Raw genomic sequence first — 22692 nt, 5'->3', positions numbered from 1 at the left:
ATCAAAGATGAGATGGTTCTTTAGACTACTAAAATGAAATTGGATATGAACAAGACTGACCTTTCAAAGTGAGTTCTCCCTGTTCTTGTAATAAATTAAAAGGAAAAAAAAAAAGGCAACAAAAAAACATTTCCTTGTCGGCTTTAGGTATTTTCCAGAGCATTAAAAGAGTGAAGGTAGAAATGATAACAGCGTAGTAACACAAATCTGCCATTTAACAGACCATTAACACCAAAGCAGAGCTGGAATCAAGTACAAATGTGTAAGCTGGGATATTGAGGCAGATCTTAAATTCAGGCATGCTGCTGGCATTTTTTTAAAAAAAAAATATACCAAAAAAGGATTGGTATGAAATCCGTTCTTTATTTCAGTGTTTTCTTTCTTCATTTCAGGTATAAACTTGTAACTACTCCTGTCCTGCTGTGTTACACTTTGTATTTACAGCTGTAGGCAGGACCTAACTGACCTTACAGCTTCCTTTACCTTCTCTTTCTCCATCCATTGTATTCTGGCTTATACTTAGTTCTCCTGGGTGATGATCTCTCTTGTTGAGCATGTTTATATTGTAGTGGCATTGTTCATTGCAGACCAAGGCTACTAGACAATATTGCAAAATAAGTAACAGACAAGATTTTAGACCTTTCTAAAACTGCTCTCCTGGATGCGTGGTTTTTTTCTACTGGGAAAAACAGGAATGGAGAAAGGTTATTTTTAGACTGCTGAAAATGCAGATGTTGCTCTCTGGACGTGGAGAAAGGTTCTCATTAGTTCAGGGCTTGGAGCATAAATAATTTAATTATTTTGTGGGCAAATAAGAGAAGGACAAGTATAATTTTTAAGAAGAATTACAAGAGAGGAGCAGAAAGACTATAAGCTGCATAAAAAACTTCCAAAATCTACAATATCTGCACAAATACCGTCTGATTAGTTTCAGTAAAGCTAGGTGGTGTCAGGCTGTACGATTTGCTTTTGAAGAAATGAAAAAGCTATCTAGAACACACAACTCTTGTCTGATCTAAGTGGGTTTCAAGTATGTTTTCATTTGGTAAAACACAGGATTCAGTTTTAAAAAAAAAGTGTTGAGGTCAATACTAAGCTAATGTCAAGCTTTACAGATCAAATGCATGTTTGTAGTAGTAGGAAGGGAAATACTATCTATAATATAGTCTAAGCAAAGAATTGTTACTGGATAATATAACTAATTTCTCATTCTTTCAATGATAACAAAGAATCTGAAACAGAAGTTATCCAACATAATCAAATTTTGATGTTGTGGATGTTTGGGAGGGTGGTCTGGCTGAAGTCAGTTATTAAGTTAAATTTCATCTTAAAAAGGAACGTGTGCTAAAAAGAAACAATAGAAAAAAAGGATCTTCAGTGAAAAGATAAGCAGAAACAATAGCAAAAATTCTTTGAGGAAGACTAACCTTGAAGTGGAACTACATTACAGAAACTAAGTTGTTACACTGTTGTTGGAAAAATGCAGATCTAAAATTTAAAAATGTAGATTTATTACAACGCTAATAACTTTAAAGACAATGTAAAGCTTGGCAGCCAACAGTAAAAGTGCACATTTCTTTGAGTGTTGTCTGAGCATTTGGCAAATACAGTTTTATTGATGATTCTTTCTGGGGACTGACTATTTGCATGAGTGGTTTTCAGTGATTTGATCTGTTAATTGGGACATCAGTTTCCATGATGGGTGATTACACTGAAAGAGTGGCAAAAACATCCATCTGATAGACAGATCCTTGGAAGAACACACTGAATAATGTTTGGACTATTGATTATTTTTTTGTTTGTATCACACCACATTTTTTAGCCAGATGTTAATTCCAACTTTCCAAGTCCTTGAGAACCTTAAGGCAGATTACGGATTTTTTGCCCCAATAATTTTGCTAGTGAATTTTTTCCTCCCCTCTTTATTCCATCATAAAAGCACTTGGGGAAAACCAAGGTGTATCTTCAGGTCTATAGAATATGGGAAACTTCCTTTTTTGGAAGGAACAAGGAGGATCCCTAGTGGTCTGCAATACTTGCTTCTGATCTTATAAAGGCTAGGTATCATTGTTAAATATATGATACTTAAGCATAGAAGTCTTTCTGTGAGCTACTTCAGGTGTTTTTGTCTGACTCTTAGCTGTGGGTGCAACTTGGGAGAGTGTAGGCTGCTACGAGGCGCTGATAGCTGACCTACAAAACGTCACAGATTCATAAAAAAAACCCAACCCTCTCTTGTGTCTCAGGAATCGTGAAGCAATTCTTCAGCCGTTGTTCCTTGCATCAGAGTGATGACTTCCATCAGTCAACAACCACTTTACTTTCCTCCTCTATAATACAAGGATCATTCTTGATGATGCTACTCCAGAAGTTGCCTTCAGTTGCTGCATTTGGCTGCTTCTGGATGGTAGTAGTTAAGATTCAGTGCTGCTGCTCCAGTGGTGTAAGTGCTAAACCTAATCTTGTGCATTTTTGTGGGATGGCTCAAGGGAGGGAACGTTACCCTAATGTTTCAATACCCAGTTTGTCTTACATCCTTTTTAACTTATTTTTAGCTTTAGTAATTTGATGGTAGAGAATGACATCAAGGCAAACCTACAAAGGAACTGTCTAGGCCACATTAGAAGAGCTGAGGAAAGAAGACTTGTCAGTCTGTGGGGAAAAATCCAGAATCAGCTGACTTGCACTGAAAACAAAAGGGATGGTAAGGATATTAAGTGACCACATTCCATCCATTTTTAGGAGATTGTTGTCTAAACTTGCATATGCTTGATCACCTATCAAAGAATTGGTCTGGAGTGAAAAGAGGGGGAGGACAAAGAAGGACAGCTTTGCACAGTGCTTTTATTTCTGTGAAGAGTGGGAGGGCAGAAAGAATTCACCAGAATATACCAGGGGAAAGGCTGGAGAAATAAATGGAAAATCTCAGCAAGGCAGTGCTGTAAGTGTAAGAAGAGTGAAATAGTGTATGGTTTCAGTGTCAAAACAACCAAAGACATGGAAGAAGATGGTGTGCTGGTCTGAAATCTCTCTAGAAAGCAATTGCCCGTATTTCTGGTTGATTAAGGGGGGTGGTGGGATTTTAGCAAAATGCTATGATCAGAGCTGGACTGCAGTGAAAGTAGAAAGGAGGAGCTTGTGTACGCTTTCGTACTCCTAAGCTTAGATGAAATTTAGAAGAGAGTTCTGAGGAAATAAAATAATGATCTTGATGCCATTCGAATATGGTCTGAATTAAAATCCTGTGGTGTTTTTCTGTGGTATTCTGCAGCTCTGTTCAGTCACAATAGGTAGATGGTGCAATTTCATAGTTCTTTGACAAAGCAAAGTGTAAGAAACTGCCTGAGCAGTCTTCTTAGCAAGAAGAAAAATTGACTGTTATGTTCCTTTGTTATTATTTTCAGGTTTGTTTGTTTGTTTGTTTTTTTAAAAGGCAAAAAGCATCAAGCTTCTTTACGTATTCCGGTATAAATACCAACTATGATGTCTGGTAGGATTATTGCCCCATTTCATTTTGCTAGACTCTTGCCTGCTGAAGCTCCTGATGACCTGTTCTTTCTGTGAAGGTGAAGGAGACACAAGCACTAAAATATGCAAGAACTTTGAGAACAGCATTCACAGCTTGAACCCTACGAAAAATGGAGCAAACCATGATTCGCTGTAGTGCTTTACATTAACCTATTTTTCAGAAACTCAAAAAATGTTGAAGAAAAGTGTTAGGTACTGAGATGCTTTTAGAAGTCTATTTCAGGCCAGAAATACTGCAGCATAGAGCTTCATGGTGTGAACTGTAGTCTGCAAATGAAATATCAGGTGGCAAAGCACCAACATTTTAAGCTATGTGAATGAGAGAGACCGGGTAGAAGGTGGCAGTAAATTTAAGATTCATTTTTTTCTGCCTTAGCTCAATGATTTAATGTTTTTTCTTTTAGTTGCGGTAAACATCTTCCAGTTTTTATGAAGGAAAATTGAAAGAATAGCTACAGCTCCAAGCAACTGACTGTATGCAAGATTTCTCCCTATCTGTGTATATTAATGTTTCCTATAGAATTTAATTCTCTTTAATTTTTATCAGTGTTTTAATGTTCAGCTCATTTTATTTCAGAATTAGTTTTGGTAAGGAGATGATTGGAAAAAAAAAACCAGTATTGAGGAAGAAACGTTGATGAGGGTATCAGTTAAAATGGTAGATAAACTTTCATGTAAATGGTGGCAGTCCTATTGATTTAATAATTTTGACATAGAACTGCAAACACAGCAAAAAAATCATTCATCAGTCCAGGCACCAGAGGTAGGACAAGATGATCTGTAAATACTGTTGCAATCTGTAAGTTCTGTGAGACGCAGTCGTGTTTCAGAGGTGATGAGGTATTTCATGAAAATTAATATTTCAGAAAGATTTTAGAAGGCTGGATTACCCAGTTCTCATAGAGTCATAGAATCATTTAGGTTGGAAAAGACCTTTAAGAGAATTGAGTCCAACTGTAAACCTGACACCAACAAGTTCACCATTAGACCATGACCCTAAGTACTACATCTACATGTCTTTTAAACACCTCCAGGGATGGAGACTCAACCACTTCCCTGGGCAGCCTGTTGCAATTCTTGACAACTATTTTGGTGAACAAACTTTTCCTAATATCCAATCTAAAACTCCCCTGGCACAACTTGAGCCCATTTCCTCTTGTTCCATCACTTGCTACTTGGGAGAAGAGATGGACACCCACCTCGCTACAACCTCCTTTCAGGTAGTTGTAGAATGCGATAAGGTCTCCCCTCAGCCTCCTTTTCTCCAGACTAAACAACCCCAGCTCCCTCAGCTGCTCCTCATAAGACTTGTTCTCTAGACCCTTCACCAGCTTCATTGCTCTTCTTTGGACACACTCCAGCACCTCGATGTCCTTCTTGTACTGAGGGGCCCAAAACTGAACACAGTATTCAAGGTGTGGCCTCACCAGTGCCAAGTACAAGGGGATGATCACTTCCCTAGTCCTGCTGGTCACACTATTTCTGATACAAGCCAGGTTGCAATTGGCCTTCTTGGCCACCTGAGCACACTGCTGGCTCATATTCAGGTGGCTGTCAACCAACACCCCCAGGTCCTCTTCCACCAGGCAGCTCTCCAGCCACGCTTCCCCAAGCCTGTAGCGTTGCGTGGGGTTGTGACCCAAGTGCAGGACCCGGCACTTAGCCTTGTTGAACATCATACAGCTGGCCTCGGCCCATTGATCCAGCCTGTCCAGATCCCTCTGTAGAGCCTTCCTACTTTCAGGCAGATCAACACTTCCACCCAACTTGGTGTTGTCTGAAAACTTGCTGAGGATGCACTCAGTCCCCTCATCCAGATCATCAATAAAGATATTAAACACAACCAGCCCCAATACTGAGCCCTGGGGAACACCACTCATGACTGGTCGCCAGCTGGATCTAACTCCATTCACCACCAGTCTCTGGGTTTGGCTATTCAGCCAGTTTGTCACCCAGCGGAGTGTGCACTTACCCAAGCCATGAGCAGCCAGTTTCTCCAGGAGAATGCTGTGGGAAACGGTGTCAAAGGCTTTACTAAAGTCCAGGCAGACAACATCCATAGCCTTCCTGTCATCCACTAAGCGGGTCATCTTGTCATAGAAGGAGATCAGGGCAGTCAAGGAGGACCCACCTTTCATAAACCCATGCTGACAGAGTTGACCCATATGTGCTATGTGATGGCAGTCAGGATGATCTGCTCCATAATCTTCCTCAGCACCGAGGTCAGGCTGACAGGCCTGTAGTTCCCTGGATCCTCCTTCCAGCCCTTCTTGTAGATGGGTGTCACATTAGCTAATTTCCAGTCAACTGGGACCTCCCTGGTTAGGCAGGACTGTTGTTAGATGATGGAAAGTGGCTTAGTGAGCACCTCTGCCAGCTCTTTCAGTATCCTCGGGTGGATCCCATCTGGCCCCATAGACTTTTGTGTGTCTATGTGGTGTAGCAGGTCACTAACCATTTCCCCTTGGATTATGGAGGCTTCGTTCTGCTGCCCGTTCCTGTCTTCCAGCTCAGGGGGCTGAGTAGCTGGAGAACAACTGGTCTGACTATTAAAGACTGAGGCAAAGAAGGCATTAAGTACCGCAGCATTTTCCTCATCCTTTGTCACTATGTTTCCTCCTGCATCCAATAAAGGATGGAGATTCTCCTTAGCTGTCCTTTTGTTGCTAATGTATTTATGGAAACATTTTGTATAGTCTTTTACTGCAGTAGCCAGTTTAAGTTCCAGCTGGGCTTTGGCCCTTCTAATTTGCTCCCTGCATAACCTCACACCATCCTTATAGTCCTCTTGAGATGCCTTCCCCATCTTCCAAAGGTCATAAACTCTCTTTTGTTCCTGAGTTCCAGTCAAAGCTCTCTATTCAGCCAGGCCAGTCTTATTCCCTGCTGGCTCGTTTTTCGGCATATAGGGGCAGCCTGCCCCTGCACCTTCAATATTTCCTTCTTGAAGAATGAAATCATCAACTAGATCAGTTTCCACATGCTTGCATCTCAAAGTAGTCTGATGGTACCTGGGATGTTTCAACAGCCATAAGCGTGAACTAAAAATAGCTCTCTTTAAAACATTTTCAAAGTCTAAATGGCCTGCTGTGAAAGGGAAGGAGCATAAAAAGTGAGGAATTTTCATGGTGAATTACGGGATTTGTAACAACTGCTCAGAGGTATGAATTTTAGCATGCTTTATCTTTGAAGGTAATTTTGCAGAAATAATATTCAAAATTGTAATGGGATGAAAAAAACTAAAGCCAAAGGCCTGAATTTATTCTTTCTTAAACTGATTTTACAAATGTAACCAAATCCTCCTTTTGCAGCCTGGGCTTCCAGAGAAGACCCAGGTCTTGTAGGGAGTAGTGTTGATGGTGAAGCAAACAGCTGTTCCCACTGAGATTAGTTACACCCTTGAATGGTGATACTGGCACCTAAACCGCCACGAGCAAATCAAAGGAAAAGTTCACTGAGGTTCACTGAGGTCCTTGTGCTGTATTTTTCAAGGTGGCACATGGTGTACTTGATTATGTAGCTAAGTTAGAAACTGTCTGAGAAAACCTGAATATTCAGTTCAAACCTTTATTAAAATGTTAGACTTGTTTTTACAATATTCGAGTATTTTTATCTGCCTTCCAATTTTAGAAGATCAGTAATACACTTCATGTGATTCTTTTTCTGTCTTCTGAGGTCTAGATTTAAAAAAACTTACAGAGAAAAAATCTTCCTTATTCTTCCATATTCTTGAAATATAATATATGCTTTATAGCACCAACTGCAGAGTAATCCAAGATGTTAATTAGTTTTGAAATAACTTTTGCAGTCATTGGTAACTCTTCTATCTGGCCTCGAAAAGATAATTTTTTTTTAAATGTGTATAAATGATGCCATGTTCCCTACTTGTATGATTTAGGCTTCAAGTCAATGGGAAAATGGCCATTAGTTTTAATGATGGAGGATCTGGACTTCAGAAGAATGAAGATCTAACACTCCATTTTGATGGCAAACGTTCAATCAGCTGCCTGCTTCCTCATCTCCTATTTTGTGGAAGTTCCATTGATTAATTTAGGAGAACTTCATCCAGAAGGCAAGACATTTTTGGCATGAAGAGATTGTCTTAAGTGGGCAGTTTTCAAGAGGAAAAATCTTGGCTTATATATTTGAAAAATGTTCTCAGTTTAGACTTGCCTGTCTTGGGGAAATCATTCTGGAGGGGCTGGTGTTTTTTTATTTTTATTTGACAATGAGCTGTGGGAAGAAGGCAGAAGCCTTGGTTTGACAGCAGTTAATGCTTAATACTAATTTATAAAAATCCTGCCAGAAAAAAAAAGCAATAATTGTATATGTGATTAACCAAAGGAGAGATGGCGATGGCTTCAGACGCTAATTGGAACCACAAGACATATCCAAGGTATCTTTTAAAGACAGCTTAGGAAAACAAACCAAAAAGAATAGGTATCTGCAGTATTCCACTTGCAAAAATGAGAAGTTTTCTTCTATCTTTGGGAAGTCCATATTTAATCCTGATCTGGGGTGAAATGATAGTAATCCTGACTGATCAATTAACAGAAGCTTAAATTTCCTGCAGAGGGAAGGTCAGCAATGCTGTTCACTGGGGCAATTTCAACACAGCAAGTAATCATTCCGATTAAAGCTCCTGTTGAGACTGAATGTTTTCTCTGATTGGAAGACTAAATCTGTCCTTAATCATCCAGATAAGATGACATCACCAGCATGCTATAAACTGTCTGAAAGATTAAATGCCCACTCTCAAACACAAACTTAATCCTGAAGTTGGAAAAACAAAAGGCTGCCTTTTTTAGTTTTGTGATCGCCACTAGTTAACATGAACCTTAACTAAATGCTATAGCTGAAGAAAGAAATCTGTATTAGAATGTGTGCTACATATAGTGAGAATTTTTTTGGACTTAGCAGATAACTGCTTTCTGGAAAAACTTTTCTTGGACCATTTATGGGAAGATGCTCTTCTGCACTTGGTCCCAGGTGACACTGAAGACTTACCTCAAGATGTGTTACTGGGAGACCTCTGTGGTAAGAATCACAATACAGTTAGGTTTATAATTGTAATAGGAAAGAGGAGGTCAGATAAATCACATGTGCCGAATTCATCCACATAAATCCAGCATGTTTTTTAATTATGTAAAAATGAGGCAGTCCAAAAAGCAAGAAGCCTACAAACAGAGTGATCCAATAAAACCATGTCTGACTCATTAAAAGACTTTGGGTAGCTATTGTAGGGGAAATGTTGATGTTAAGAAATGAAAAGCCTGCTTAAATGCAGAGGACAAGGCAGCCAATATATGATGAACTGGTCAATCGCAAACAGGACTGTATTGATGGTTTGAAAAATCATTTTGCTAAGGAAACTAAAGGTGGTAGTGAAAAGTTCTCTAAATGCATCAAAAGCAGAAAGTCATCTAGGGAACCAGTGAGACCACATGAGGAAAAGATGTCAAAGGGGCGCTCGGATGATGAGACTGTGTCAGAGAAACTCAATTAATTCCTTGTGTCAGTTTTTACTGCTGAAGATGTTAGGGAAAGTCTCATGTACCCAACAAATTCTTTGTACCAGATGGCTCAAAAAACAGGTTATGAAAACAATAATGAATTATTTGTTTATAAGTAATTGAAAATAGAAGGTATTTAAAAGGCTATTCAATCTAGAAATGGGAGAAAAAACTGCATGAAAGCTCAGCCCAAGGAAATATGATTGAAAATTGTTTCTTCCCTGCCCCCCTCAAATCACTGACTCAATCAATTGGTTGCAAAACCAGATTACTAGGGAGTTGTCCCATTTTCAGATGGGCTAGAATCCCTTCTGAAAAGACAAGTTCCAGCCATGCACAAGTTGCTGTGCTCAGAGCAGAGGTACATGTGTGGCTGACTGTCGTAGCTGAGGTGGTGCCAGGTTATGTTGTTTTGCGCTGTCCCTTTGACCTCTTGATTAGGACTGTATTTAAGAAGTGTGCAGACAAGCAGCAGCGTTAAAGCACAACTAGATAGTGCAGAAATATCTGTCTGCAGCCAGCACACTTGAAGGCTAAGTCTGTATTACACACTGGCTTCTGGCTGTCACTTGAGTAAGGAATCTCCAGCATCTGCTTGGTAACAGAGAGGACAGAGGAGCCAGCTTGATTTGAAGAAAACTCATGCAAGTGTTGAACCACATGGAAAAGCAATACAAATAAGCCACCCGGACTGGGTGGTACGCACCTGAGGGACATGAACACACATGTAAGTGTGGTCTGTGGGGCAGCGTGGCTTCTCTGAAGGGAAATCCTGTCTGACTAAACTGTGGGTGTTGCCTGAGTAGGTCAGAAAGGGTACAGATAAAGGTGTCTAGTGGGTTTTCAGAAAGCCTTTGATGAGGCTGTGCGCCTGAGGTTATTAAAGCACATGAGCTGCCATAGGGTTGGAGGAGAGGTGATCAATGCACAGGAGGCAGAAGTGGACCATGGAAAGTGAGGGAGGTGTTGGAAACTGGTTGGGTTTTGGTGGCTGCCCTCAGGACAAATGCAGAACAGAAATCTTCTCTCTTTGTGGTGGAACATGAAAGGCAGCCCCATTTGTTCACAGGCAGTTTTTAAAACCGAAAGTAAACTTGGGTATAAGATATCTTTAAGTAGTTAGTGGCCCAGAGGAACTATATTTTGACAGTTCTCACATACTGAGAAATCTGATTGTCACCCCCATGGCTGTTTGTAATAATACGATAACAATTTACGAGAATGAGGTAATTATTAATGTCAGGTGCAATCTCCTTTGGAGGTTATGATGGAAAATTACAAATAAAACTCCTTACTCAGCACCTTTTGTCTCATGTCAGACTTAACAACTCAAATTATTTTCAACATCCTGAGTTTTTATTTGCACTTACTGCCTTGAGCTTTGGTGATGGATGAAGATGCATGAAATATTCTTGAGTGAGCAATTAATAATTGTTATTACACACATTGGATGAAACATCTTAATTCAAGCAGCCCTGTTGAAAATAGATCCATGATTTAGAATAGTTTATAATGTTCTTCATTGTCCTTAAAGATATGTCTGTGGGTTGAAATGTATTTTCTATTGGCTTGAACCTTGGGTTGGTGAAACTTTTTTAGTGAAGAGTGAATTTCTATATTCTTTTCTTTCTTCCTTTCCCAATTAGATTGTTTCTTTCTTGTACTGCAATTCATCTTGTTCTGTTGCCAGTCCAAAAGTAGTTATGATTGGAAACTTTGAGCTCACTTTGGCCACTCTCAGCTGTACTTATTAGAAACAAATACTTTTTTTGGTAGCTGTCCATGAATGGTATATGTGACTTGCCTGCTAAGTCTAAACATAGGCTTTTTTACATATCTGATTGAAAGTAAAGTCTATGGTTAGGTTTTGGAAAGTTAATATTGTGAGGTTTTTTTGGATTGTCTCAATATATAAAGGATAAGCAAAACCTAGAAATCAGTTGGATGATCCCAAAAAGGAGAAGGCTTTTATAAAGATGTGAGAAATGACTGAAATCTTGTATTACCGTGCCATTGCTCTGAGAAAGTCTAGAAAGTGCACTTTTAAGAACACATTTGCCATTTCCAGTTCTCAGGCTGAAAGATTTTAGACTGTGAGAGACCACTATAGTATCCCGTCTCATCTTAATATATCATCCAGTAATATCTGTATCAGACCCATAACTTCTGATTGAACTGCATGTTCAGCTGAACTACATCTTTAGCCATTGTGCCCTCGTGGCTTCTTATTTCACTTCACTGTCACAAGGCATATTAAAGCATAGATTTTGAAGTGCTTTTTTTCAATTGAGACCTCTGTTTTTATTGATTAAAAGAGGAGTTTGCTTTTTATAATTAAAATTTTAAAACTCAGAGTTCTCAGGCTTCCTTAGACAGCAGTGCAGAGTGTTAGGGTTTAGATTTTCCTGAGCCAGACATTGGACTGCATTAAAGGTTTCCTGTCTTTTTCAAGTCCGAAGCTGCAGCCATAGACTGAACAGGGGACTGCACATGGTCTGGTTTACTTAAATAGTTTTCTTTGAATCATTGTGCTGGTGTTTATGTAGAGCAGGATGTAGCCAAGAGTCTGCTACACGGTAGTGCAGTCTGCATATTAAATGGCTAGAAGCACACTTCCCTATCACACATGTTCAAAACCTCCCTGTTCCTATTATATGAAAACTACTATTACAGCATAGAGTTAAAGATGATGTTTGAGATACAAGGTAGTCCCTTCTGGCTAATTCTCATGGAATAATTACTTCCAGGCTCACATTGTGCTTACTGTGGGAAGGCAGCTTTATTTTAAAGAATATTTCTTGTGTGAAACATTGTTTCATAGTGTAATCTGTGCTAATTTAAATTTGGACTGAATACCTGTAAATGAAAGCCAGCACCTGATTTGCTGACTGTAATAATTCAAAAAGAGTTTTTTTTTTAACACACATCTGTTTAAAAAAAAATTATTAGAACACAAGAGTTGTGGTGTTTTATGCTCCCAAAACCATAAGAATTGAGAGTTTTACTATTTATTTTGTGTTAGTATGTCTCATGAATTAAAATTTTAACTCACTGCCCCTTCCATTATGTTCTTACTTTGTGTTAGCTGTCACACTGCTCAATCACCTATGAGCTGCTTTATCTTGCTAGAGTGACACAAAATAGATCCAGGGATAAAAATAGCACATTTTCTGTTATTTCAGTGGCTTAATTCAGCTAACAGTAGAGTCCAACTGGAGCCAGAGTTAATGCGAAAAAGACAAAGGTTACTGGGAGCTGGGAAGGAGAAGCTGGGACTTTCAGCAGCAGCAAGCTGTCAGGTCAGCCCAGCTGTCCATGTCACTGCAACAGCAGTTGTCAGGAACCCCAAATTCTGAAAAGCATGGTCAGTCACTGCCTCTGGCTGATCCATTGCCAAGCTGCAGTCCTCATGCCTTGTTTATCATTTGACTCTTAGATTTGATGTCCTTAAAAAATTTGTCTTTAATACATTGTGTTTTTATTACTTAATCCTTGCTGTGTGGGACTATCAGGGAGAAAGATGGATGAAATCCAGGTGGCATGGTGTCAAAAATTGTTTTATTTTGCCACATAATGCTATACTGCTTACTCCACAAGTGTCTCATCATGTCATCCAAATGCCTCTTGGAGCATCAGCCAGCACACTGCAGGCTCCTACAGCAGCTAGCAGCACTTTGGGAGCAAAGGTCTCCTTTTCTGGCTCACACCCTGCCAAGTGCTGCTGTGACTCCACTACTTGGTTCACACATTCAGATATTTTGCTCCAATGTTGAAACTCTGGAATTATCTGTTTATTTATTATGTGAAAAAGGAAACAATTGTGTTAAGGAAGAGCTTTCTTTGGAGGCGTGTATGTGTGAGTGAGAGATTTTTAGAGTGAGAGATCATGATAGAATACAGTAACTTATTTTACCAGGTGGTGTTTCTTCTGGTTTACTGCTATTTTCGCCTTGATATTAATCACTGAAGAAAGAATTTGGAAACTGTTTATGAGACAAGGTCAGAAAAGCTTGTTATGCATATAGCAAAGATGCTAGTGGATTTTGGTTAGTTTTGAACTGCAAGTAAGTGTAATCTACTCTAGATTTTCTCCCATATCATGAAATAAATTAATTATGTTATCCTTAACCCACAGAGGAAAAAAATGCGTGAATACTGAAGCATGCGATTGCACTGAATAACAAGCCAAAGGAAGTTGAGATATATTTTGTATTTATTCAAATCTATATTTAGATTAAGTATTCATTGTTTTGTGAGTTTATTACAGGGGATTTCAACTGAGCTTGTCACTATTTCGTTTAATTTCAGTGTGGATTCTGGACATGCAATACATTGCATTAAACTATTAGCAGATTTTGTAAATGTTTCCAGTTTAGTGCCAACTGTAAATTAATTTTACGGGTTCTTCAACTGCTCTGCTTTTGGTTTCATTAGCTTTTGCAATTAGGTTATATCTAGATGAAGGGAGAGACTGATACTTCATACTCTCTTATCAGCAATATATATGCTATAAAAAGTTGCTGAATGGAACTATGGAACATGAGCTAATGTAAGTTAATGATTTCAAAGTACTTTCAATACATCTGTACCCAATGAAAACTAAGACAAATGCAGAAATGGATGAAAGCAGAACAGTAAAAGCAGGTTTTTCAAACTTGTCTTGCTTAATCTGGTTAAGTATCTGAAAAATTTTGCTTTATTGGGCAGCAGTGGAGGAGATAGATGTAAAGTTATGTCTGTATAGTTTTAGCTGTTGCCGTGTAAGTGAAGAATCCTGTAAAGTAAGTTTAATAACAGCAAAAAAATAAAAAATACTTACTTTTTGTAAGTAAAAAGGACTGGTTTTTAAAAGTTGGTGGAAAAACTGTTATTGATTTTATACTATAAAGTCTTTATTACTCACAGTAATTAAATGGGACTATCTGAGGAAAAATATATTTATGGATAAATTCTTTTGGACCAAGTGGCACACTCATATTCTTGCACTCTGGAATAGCCCTGCACATACTATTCCCATTCTTGCTTTCCCATTACCCGCATGGTCTCAGTGCTATTTTTCTCTGCATCAACACAGTGTTAACTTAATCTCAAATTCAGAGTTAACAAATTATACAATCAACTCTCAAATAGGGTTTCAGAACTAAGTAGTAAAATTAGGAAGTACACAAAGCATTACTTAGAAATATAAATGCACTCCTTGCATGGATATTAATCTTCTGGTGTGTATGTGTTTCTGTGTTGTGTGAGTGGAAACTATTTCTCAAGATCAAAAGCCATTAAGTTTCTGTAATATGCTGTGGAGCCTGGAGGCAAACTGAGTCCCATGTGATGTGGCAGTTGCTGGGGTAACTAGCTTTATTTGTGAATGCTGAGTATAAGAATTTCTCTTTGTCAAGTCAGAGGGTTTTTTCTTTCTTTCTTCCTTTCTTTCTTCTCTTTTTTTCTTGCTGAACAAAGGGATGATAAGAGGCACTCCATTTCCACCCCGTGTTTTTGTAGCAATACATGACAGGTGTTTGACCCGTACTTTAACAAATAGAAGAGAGAGGCCTTCACAGGTATGGCCTCATTTATATGCAAGTTATGTTGAATTTTAGAAGAGCATATTTGACTTTTCCATGCTTTTCTGTAGCAGTAAATTTTACTCCTGCTGACAGCAGAAATGCTTTAAACAGAATAAAATTAGCTGGAAAATGTTGAGCTCTGTCATCTTACTTCTTATTATAATTCACAGTGCGATTTCATAGGAATCCAAAGCAGAAAAGAACAGCATTTGCAAGAAGAGAATAAAACATAACCATTTAATAGATTTTTACACTAGCAGCTATGGAAAGAATACAGTATTTCACCTATTCATAGCAGAAAAACAAGAGAGGACTACAGTTAATGTAATGAGTTTGTTTTTAATTTCTTTCTTCTATTTGACATCTGGTTACTATTAATTTTAAAGCACATTTGCAAAAGTCTTCTGCTTAAAAGTGGTACATCTATTTCTGATCTTTTTCATAAAAATTGTGCTCACTGAGGACAACTTTTTGCAAAAACCAACAAAATATTTTTTATTGTGAAACTCATAGAAATGTGCTATTTGATATGATTTTATTGCCAAAGCAGCATTTTTTTTTGTCATTTGACAAAAATAAATTTGGAGGCAGCTTGAAAAAGCCTACTATTTTCAGCATAGCCTTAGCAAACAACCTACTTGGTTTCAGAGGATATTGCAATTTTTTCTACTTACGTGAAAATTAGATGTCACAACAGTTTCTTTAAATAATGATTGAAATAATTTCTTTGCTTTCAGTCATTTTCTCCATATCCTATGAAAAACAAAGCTCTTTGAAACTAAGCACCAGCATTTTAAATGTAAGTATGTGAATTTAGCCATTACTCTTGAATGTGAATGATAATTTATTAGAGATCTGAATACCTGCTGCTCCTGATGAAGCCAGCAGGTTCAAATACAAAGCATGGGTGCAAATTAGGTGATTTTAGGCATTCACATCTGAAAAGTGTAATTGATTAAAGACAAGAAAAAATTATTTGAAAGATCTGAACCAAAGTAGTAATTGCCTTTAGCCATTCTCCAAACTATTTGCAAGGTCAGTCTGAATTTACCAAACAGTTTTGAATGAAAACATTGCTGAAAGTGATGTCTTACAAAAATGAAGGAAGAAGTGCTCCATTTTCACCCACTAACAAGTTCCTTAAGAGCAACAGTGTTTGCATGCACAGGTCATCTTGCAGGACCAGAGCCTGAATTTTAAACTCTTCGTGATGGAACTTGATTCTCAATGCTATATGTAAGTGACACCGGTAATTCTATAAAATAAATAGACTGAAGAACTAGTGTCATACTTAATGTAGCACCCAGCAGAACTGAAGCTTAATTAATGTAAAAAAGCATCTTAGGTTTTTGTATAGGAGAGTTCATGAGAAGACATAGAGTTACAATAACATTTCCTATTTTAGATTGTGTGTTCAGTTATTCCAGTAAATGTGTAAAGTAATTTGATATTAAGAGCAAGTAGTGTCTAGTGATAGCTAAAAAATGTAGGCCAAATCAGGCATGAGTTCTGTTAACTGGAATTTTGTGGGATAATTGCCCTGCTTAGATGGTATGAAACTTTTCTCTCTGTTGGATGCTATCATCCCTCCCTGTTGTTTGCAATAATACAGGCCAAAACATACCTTGTTGTGAAAGTTCCTTTTGCTTTGTCAAGCAACTGAACAGCTTTGTTAGGCTTATTAAGGCATAAAAAAAAAATCTGTTGCTCTTAAGTCATGTTTCTATAGGTATCCTAAATCAGTGAGAAGCAGCTGAGATGATTTTTAAAATGATGCTTAGAGAGATTAGGGGTCAGCACAACAGATAAAGAGGCTCACAATGAAGAAAGGTAATCATAAGTTTTCTTTGGTACTTCCCCAAAAATGTGGTCTGAGCATGAATGTGATTGGTTGTTTGAATTTCTAGAGCTAATTAGCAATGATTTGGGGAGGCATCCTTCAGAGCTTCATTCTTTTTCTACCTATGACACTGTCTCCTGTATAGTCTTGCAGAAATCATATCACTCCTTTGCAGAAGAGGTGTGAAACAGAAGCGTGATGGAGAGGTTGCTACGATATCTACATCAAGTGTGGGCGCAACCTAACCATGCTATTCCAGTTCTGTGCTTGAAATAACAAGTCCTGCTAAAACAGCTGGTTAACATAGCTAGACTATTTTTCTGGGCTTGAGTGAGAGCACATGTAGTTAATTATTTATTGCAAGTCTCGTCCATGCAAGGGTAGGCAGAGCCAGTTCACTTCTCTTGTTATCTGCCAGTGTATTCCATAGCTTTATTGCTCCTTTGCTTTTTGTTCTTTTTCACTTAAGATATAACTTCTGTTTTGGTTAAAGAGCTTATCTCTTTCGACATGTTTGTACAGCACCTCTTCTGTTTCAGGCTTCTAGGTATTGTGACCCTTAGAAACAATAATAGTAAAAACAAAAAATATCAGCCCAGTTAATTTAATTTCATTTGTGCTTTTTTTTTGTCTGCAGTTTTCCTCTTAGCTGGTTAATTAGTTAATCGACTTTTCTAAGTTATGCCTGGGCTGAGATTATGTATTTGATTTTTAGCTTAAGATGTTATAAACTTGGCTTTAGACTAAGTAATAAATGCCCTGCCCTGTTATCTGCATGAAAATGTTTGACATTCTTTCTATGTCAGACTATAGCATTCCCATTTTTGATGGTGAGGGTATTTCTAAGGACAGGACGAAATCTCCCTGGCATAGAAAAAGAGAACCGTGCTTCATGGATTGAGGAAAATTGTCTCTTCCTTAGAATTTCTAGCAGAACTGAACTCAGAATGAAAATGGAATGATTTGTTTCTTTTCTTTCTTGGGTGAAAATAAGCTTTCTGCCTGGAGGGCAGAGAACTGGAAGCAGCTCAAAAATGAGTGTAATTGTTGTTTTATTTTATAACTATTTGATATTATTTAAACCGTATATTGTCTGGGTACCTGATGATATTGCTATGGGTGGTGAGTAAGAAGGAAAAATCTTGATAATACAAAGGGAGAGAGTTCTTCTGGCATCTTATCTAGTTTGCTTTATACAAGACTCAGTTTTCCTTATAAAATGTTTGCTTTTTTCGAGGGAAAAAAAAGAATACTGTAAGACAGTTTAGCCAGAACTTGTTTGTTTTGGCAAGGCCCCTTTCTCAAAAGATGATCTGTATTACTTGTTTTATACTTATTTGGCTAAAATCATAGGATCCATTCTCATATAGCAGTGGTTCTACGTTTTTCCAGATGCATCCTGTCTTCCACCTTGATGACATTCTTTCATTAATTGTTAGTACTTACGGAAAGAGTATTTTTTATTCTTGAACTCTATAGCAGATTTTTTTCTGAAGATAAAGTGCAGAATAACTACAGGCAGGAGGTGTGCAATGGTGAAATCAGCTCGGAACAAATGACACCTGTTGAGGGGAGGGGGAAAAAGAACTCTGAAATTTTATTGGTTTAATAGGATAACTTTAGAAGAAAACTCCTTTCTCCTAGTAAGTGAATTTTGTTTTTTCTGTACTAGGAATTTCTAAGTGGGCAAATGTTAACCCATTTAGGCAGGATAGCACTTTACAAAACCAATGAGATTGCATTAAGTATGGTGAGGTATAACATTCCACTTCTCCACTCATTGAATGAAAGGGATTTTGTTTTCTGCATTTGTGCTCTAAAAAGCCAATGTCTAAATGGCAGAATAAAATGCAATGGTGGGAATCAATTTTTAAAAACAGCTCAGTCAGAAATGTCTCTTGTAGTGGTATTTAGCTTTATTAAGAATCCATGTCAGCTCTCTTTGTGGAATGACCCTAACAGGATTCATGCTTCAAAAGAAAAAGGAGCTATTCATCAAAATTGTATATTCAAATGTATGACTATTGACAGAAAAATATAGTTATTTCTCAACTGAATCAAGTTGAGTTAAAACAACGTGGTATAATCATGAAACTAAAACAATCTCTGTCTTGGTTGTAGCATGCATCCAAGTTTCATATATAAGGCAATGAACAATTATTAGAATTCTAAGAAAAAAAATGTTGAATTGTTGAGCTGTTAACTTATGAAGAAAGATTATAGAGGCAAGGTATGTTTAGCTTAGCTTAAGAATGACTGGAGAGGAACAGTATATTCCTGATGCATTACTACTGCTCCAAAGTGCTGTGATAATGTAAACAACACTGTATAACAAATAGCTGGTACCAAGTTGTTGCAAGTGTTAAAGAACAGCATGTAATACTACAAGAGCCTGTGACTTAGGAAATCAGGGGATTATAATGCCAGCTAAAAACAATATAATGGAAATGAGTATTACATTTTTCTTTTGGCACTTTAATATAATGGAATAACCTGATACAAGTTGTCATTTGCCTCATCAAAATAAGCATCATGATTTTATAATGATGTTAACTGGAAATGAGTCTGTGAGGTAGATAAGTTGTTTAACGTGATCTGTGCGTTAGCATAAAGTGTACGCTAAGTATTATTGTGGGTTGATTAGTAAGAGGAGAAAACTGAAAAAAAGTAAGGGGAAAGGAAGTGATACAGTGATACATATTAATTTTTAATAAGCAAATATGAATTTTCTGTGGCTGGCCTGTGCTTTCACACATATAGCTAATTAATGTCAAGATTGCTAAGAAGCATTTTTAAAAATAAGTGGAATAAATTAGTAAAACTGGCATTCAGGCCCCTGAGCTGGGAGATGGAGATGGGAAGCAGAATGAAGCCCCGATAATCAAAGAGGTAACACTTAGCGACCTCCTCCTCCACCTAGATGCCCACAAGTCTATGGGGCCAGATGGGATCCACCCAAGGATACTGAGAGAGCTGGTGGAGGAGATTGCCAAGCCACTTTCCATCATTTACCAGCAGTCCTGGTCAACTGGGGAAGTCCCAGCTAACTGGAAATTAGCTAATGTGACACCCATCTACAAGAAAGGTTGGAAGGAGGATCTGGGGAACCTGTCAGCCTGATCTCGGTGCCAGGGAAGGTCATGGAGCAGATCATCTTGAGTGCCATCATGTGGCATGTGCAGGACAACCAGGGGATCAGGCCCAGTCAGCATGGGTTCATGAAGGGAAGATCCTGCTTGACCAACCTGATCTCCTTCTATGACAAGGTGACCAGTTTGGTGGATGAGGGGAAGGCTGTGAGTGTTGTCTGCCTGGACTTCCGTAAGGCCTTTGACACCGTTTCCCACAGCATTCTTCTGGAGAAACTAGCTGCTCATGGCTTGGATGGGTGCACTCTCCACTGGGTAACAAACTGACTGAGTGACTGAACCTAGAGAGTGGTGGTGAATGGAGTTAGATCCAGTTGGCGACCAGTCATGAGTGGTGTTCCCCAGGGCTCAGTATTGGGGCTGGTTGTGTTTAATATCTTTATTGATGATCTGGATGAGGGGACTGAGTGCATCCTCAGCAAGTTTTCAGACAACACCAAGATGGGTGGAAGTGTTGATCTGCCTGAAAGTAGGAAGGCTCTACAGAGGGATCTGGACAGGCTGGATCAATGGGCCGAGGCCAGCTGTATGATGTTCAACAAGGCTAAGTGCCGGGTCCTGCACTTGGGTCACAACCCCACGCAACGCTACAGGCTTGGGGAAGTGTGGCTGGAGAGCTGCCTGGTGGAAGAGGACCTGGGGGTGTTGGTTGACAGCCACCTGAATATGAGCCAGCAGTGTGCTCAGGTGGCCAAGAAGGCCAATTGCAACCTGGCTTGTATCAGAAATAGTGTGACCAGCAGGACTAGGGAAGTGATCGTCCCCTTGTACTTGGCACTGGTGAGGCCACACCTTGAATACTGTGTTCCGTTTTGGGCCCCTCACTACAAGAAGGACATCGAGGTGCTGGAGTGTGTCCAAAGAAGAGCAATGAAGCTGGTGAAGGGTCTGGAGCACAAGTCTTATGAGGAGCAGCTGAGGGAGCTGGGGTTGTTTAGTCTGGAGAAAAGGAGGCTGAGGGGAGACCTTATCGCATTCTACAACTACCTGAAAGGAGGTTGTAGCGAGGTGGGTGTCCATCTCTTCTCCCAAGTAGCAAGTGATGGAACAAGAGGAATTGGGCTCAAGTTGCACCAGTGGAGGTTTAGATTGGATATTAGGAGAAATCTCTTCACAGAGAGGGTGGTTAAGCGTTGGAACAGACTGCCCAGGGAAGTGGTACACTCACAGTCGCTGAAGTATACAAAAAACTTGCGGATGTGGTGCTTAGGGACATGGTTTAGAGGTGGACCGGGCAGTTAGGTTAACAGGTTGGACTCGATGATCTCAGAGGTCCTTTCCAACCTTAACGATTCTATGATTCTATCAAACAGAGGTGGTGAAAGATGAATGTTTCTGTCCTTGATGTTTGTCTGTGTTTGGGACCAGAAACTGAAATGTATTTTTACAGAGTAGAAGTTTTCAGGCCCTCTCAAATGAAGTGAGTTGAAATAGTCCAGTCTGTCAATTTCTGTCTTCACTTCCAGAGTCTAAACAAGCTCTCAGAGGCGTTGCACAGCATGAAACCATGCTGGTGTTGATTTAGTTGCACGATTTCTGTGTGTGTGCACATAGCTGTATGGCTCTGTAGCATTTCTAGCTGCATGGTAATGCAGCTAAAGGCAGTTTAAGTTGATGATATGTTACAGTAGTGTTTCGTGCCTGTGTTACCCCAGCATGAAACTCATGACAGAATGCAGCTATCCTCTCTCTTCTCTAAACTTTTCTATCAGTTAAGTATGAGGTAGTTTAAAATCTCATTGCTTATGAATTGACAATATCTAAAACACAGTGAAAAGGCAGTTAGGACTTGGGAACAAGAAAATGTGGAGGGATTGTTAGATGGACTACTGGTCACCAGCTGAAAAGTTTTTCCTGGGAACTGGGGGTCAGATAGAGCATACTTAGTGAAGTCTAAAGAATTCTTGATACGAATGTTTTTCTGTTCTCAAAACTATGGAGGGATAGGGAACCTGGATGCCATGGCCTGGCTGGGCAGTAGGAAGTTGACTCTCCAATTCAGATATCAGAGATGGATGTTCAACTTTCTCTTCCACCTGTTCAATCTAGAAATCAGGAGCATTAGAAAAGATACAAGTAAGATCAACCTTGTTTTGATTGATTAGATGTGAAGAAAAGTTGTTTCCCCAGAACGGCCGGAAGTATTTTGGCCTGGATATCAGAAATGAGAATTTTTGTTTTCAACAGTTTCCTAATAATGGTTTCTCATCTCAGTTGTGGTGCTTCTTTTTTGATCTCTTTTTTTAATGGACAGAAGATGCAAGCATGAACAGAATTAGAATCCTTGGTATGGTAAAAATTAAGCGTGTTAAAACAAAAATAGCCAAAAGGAATTATTTCGTCTTGTAATAGATGTCACTCTTTCTCCCACAACACACTGAGTTTTTAGATTATTTCCCTGATCAATTGTTGCTTAAGACAGCTGTGTAATTATTCACTCACAGTGTTGTAGTGCCTTTATGGGTACATTGCATAAAATGGTATACTCAAATTTACTCCTTCTCTCGCAACTAATCATCTCTAAGACCACAACTAATTTGGCTCTTCAATTTAACATTTCTTTCAGCTAAAATATCACCATTAGTTTAGGCCAATTATGTCTCCAAAGATGTAATTACTAGACTTCTCTGTCTAATGATAACTTGAGTTCCCTGTTAAATTGTTAATAATTGCATCTTCCCTGGGTAACAGACACCTCAGGATTGAGCCTGAAAGTTGAGGCTTTTGGTCAGGATATAGCTGTTCCTGATAACTAGGAAAAAATGTCACATGGAAAAATTTGTTTACTCCAGGCCACTGTCATAAAAAGGAAGTACCATATTATTATTCAATTACAGTCTTTGAATTAGTTCCCCTACTAGCTGAGAATGTCTGCTAATGCATAAGATATCAGCTGCCACGTTCTGCTTTGTGGTCAAGGGCTGAGAACCTACAATGCAGTCAGTATGATGTCTTTTGGCTGTTTATGTGTGTGTCACATGGCAGCAGTGGATGACCCTGTCAATTTTGCCAGGAATCAGAAAACAGAACTGGGGTGACACACTGTGCCTGATCGGCCCACCCAACCCCATCCTGGTTGTCCTCTGCGGCCCAGAAGA

General features: G+C 38.9%; 1 long non-coding RNA gene across 2 annotated transcripts in view; it reads left to right on the top strand.

Moving 5' to 3' along the window:
* The first annotated feature begins 2251 nt into the window (after positions 1–2251).
* The window catches only part of LOC148050462 (uncharacterized), a 45049-nt gene continuing 24608 nt past the window's right edge, over positions 2252–22692 (top strand). For both annotated transcript variants that reach the window (XR_015701013.1, XR_015701012.1), the window contains exons 1-2: positions 2252–2443; positions 2556–2704. This is a non-coding gene — a long non-coding RNA (uncharacterized LOC148050462). The remainder of the gene's footprint in view (positions 2444–2555; positions 2705–22692) is intronic.

Source organism: Nipponia nippon, unplaced genomic scaffold (genome assembly GCF_047370975.1).
Source record: "Nipponia nippon isolate SJK-2023a ecotype South Korea unplaced genomic scaffold, ASM4737097v1 scaffold_8, whole genome shotgun sequence".
NCBI lineage: Eukaryota > Metazoa > Chordata > Aves > Pelecaniformes > Threskiornithidae > Nipponia > Nipponia nippon.
Note: the sequence above shows the minus strand (reverse complement) of the source record. Positions and strands in the feature narration are given on the sequence as shown.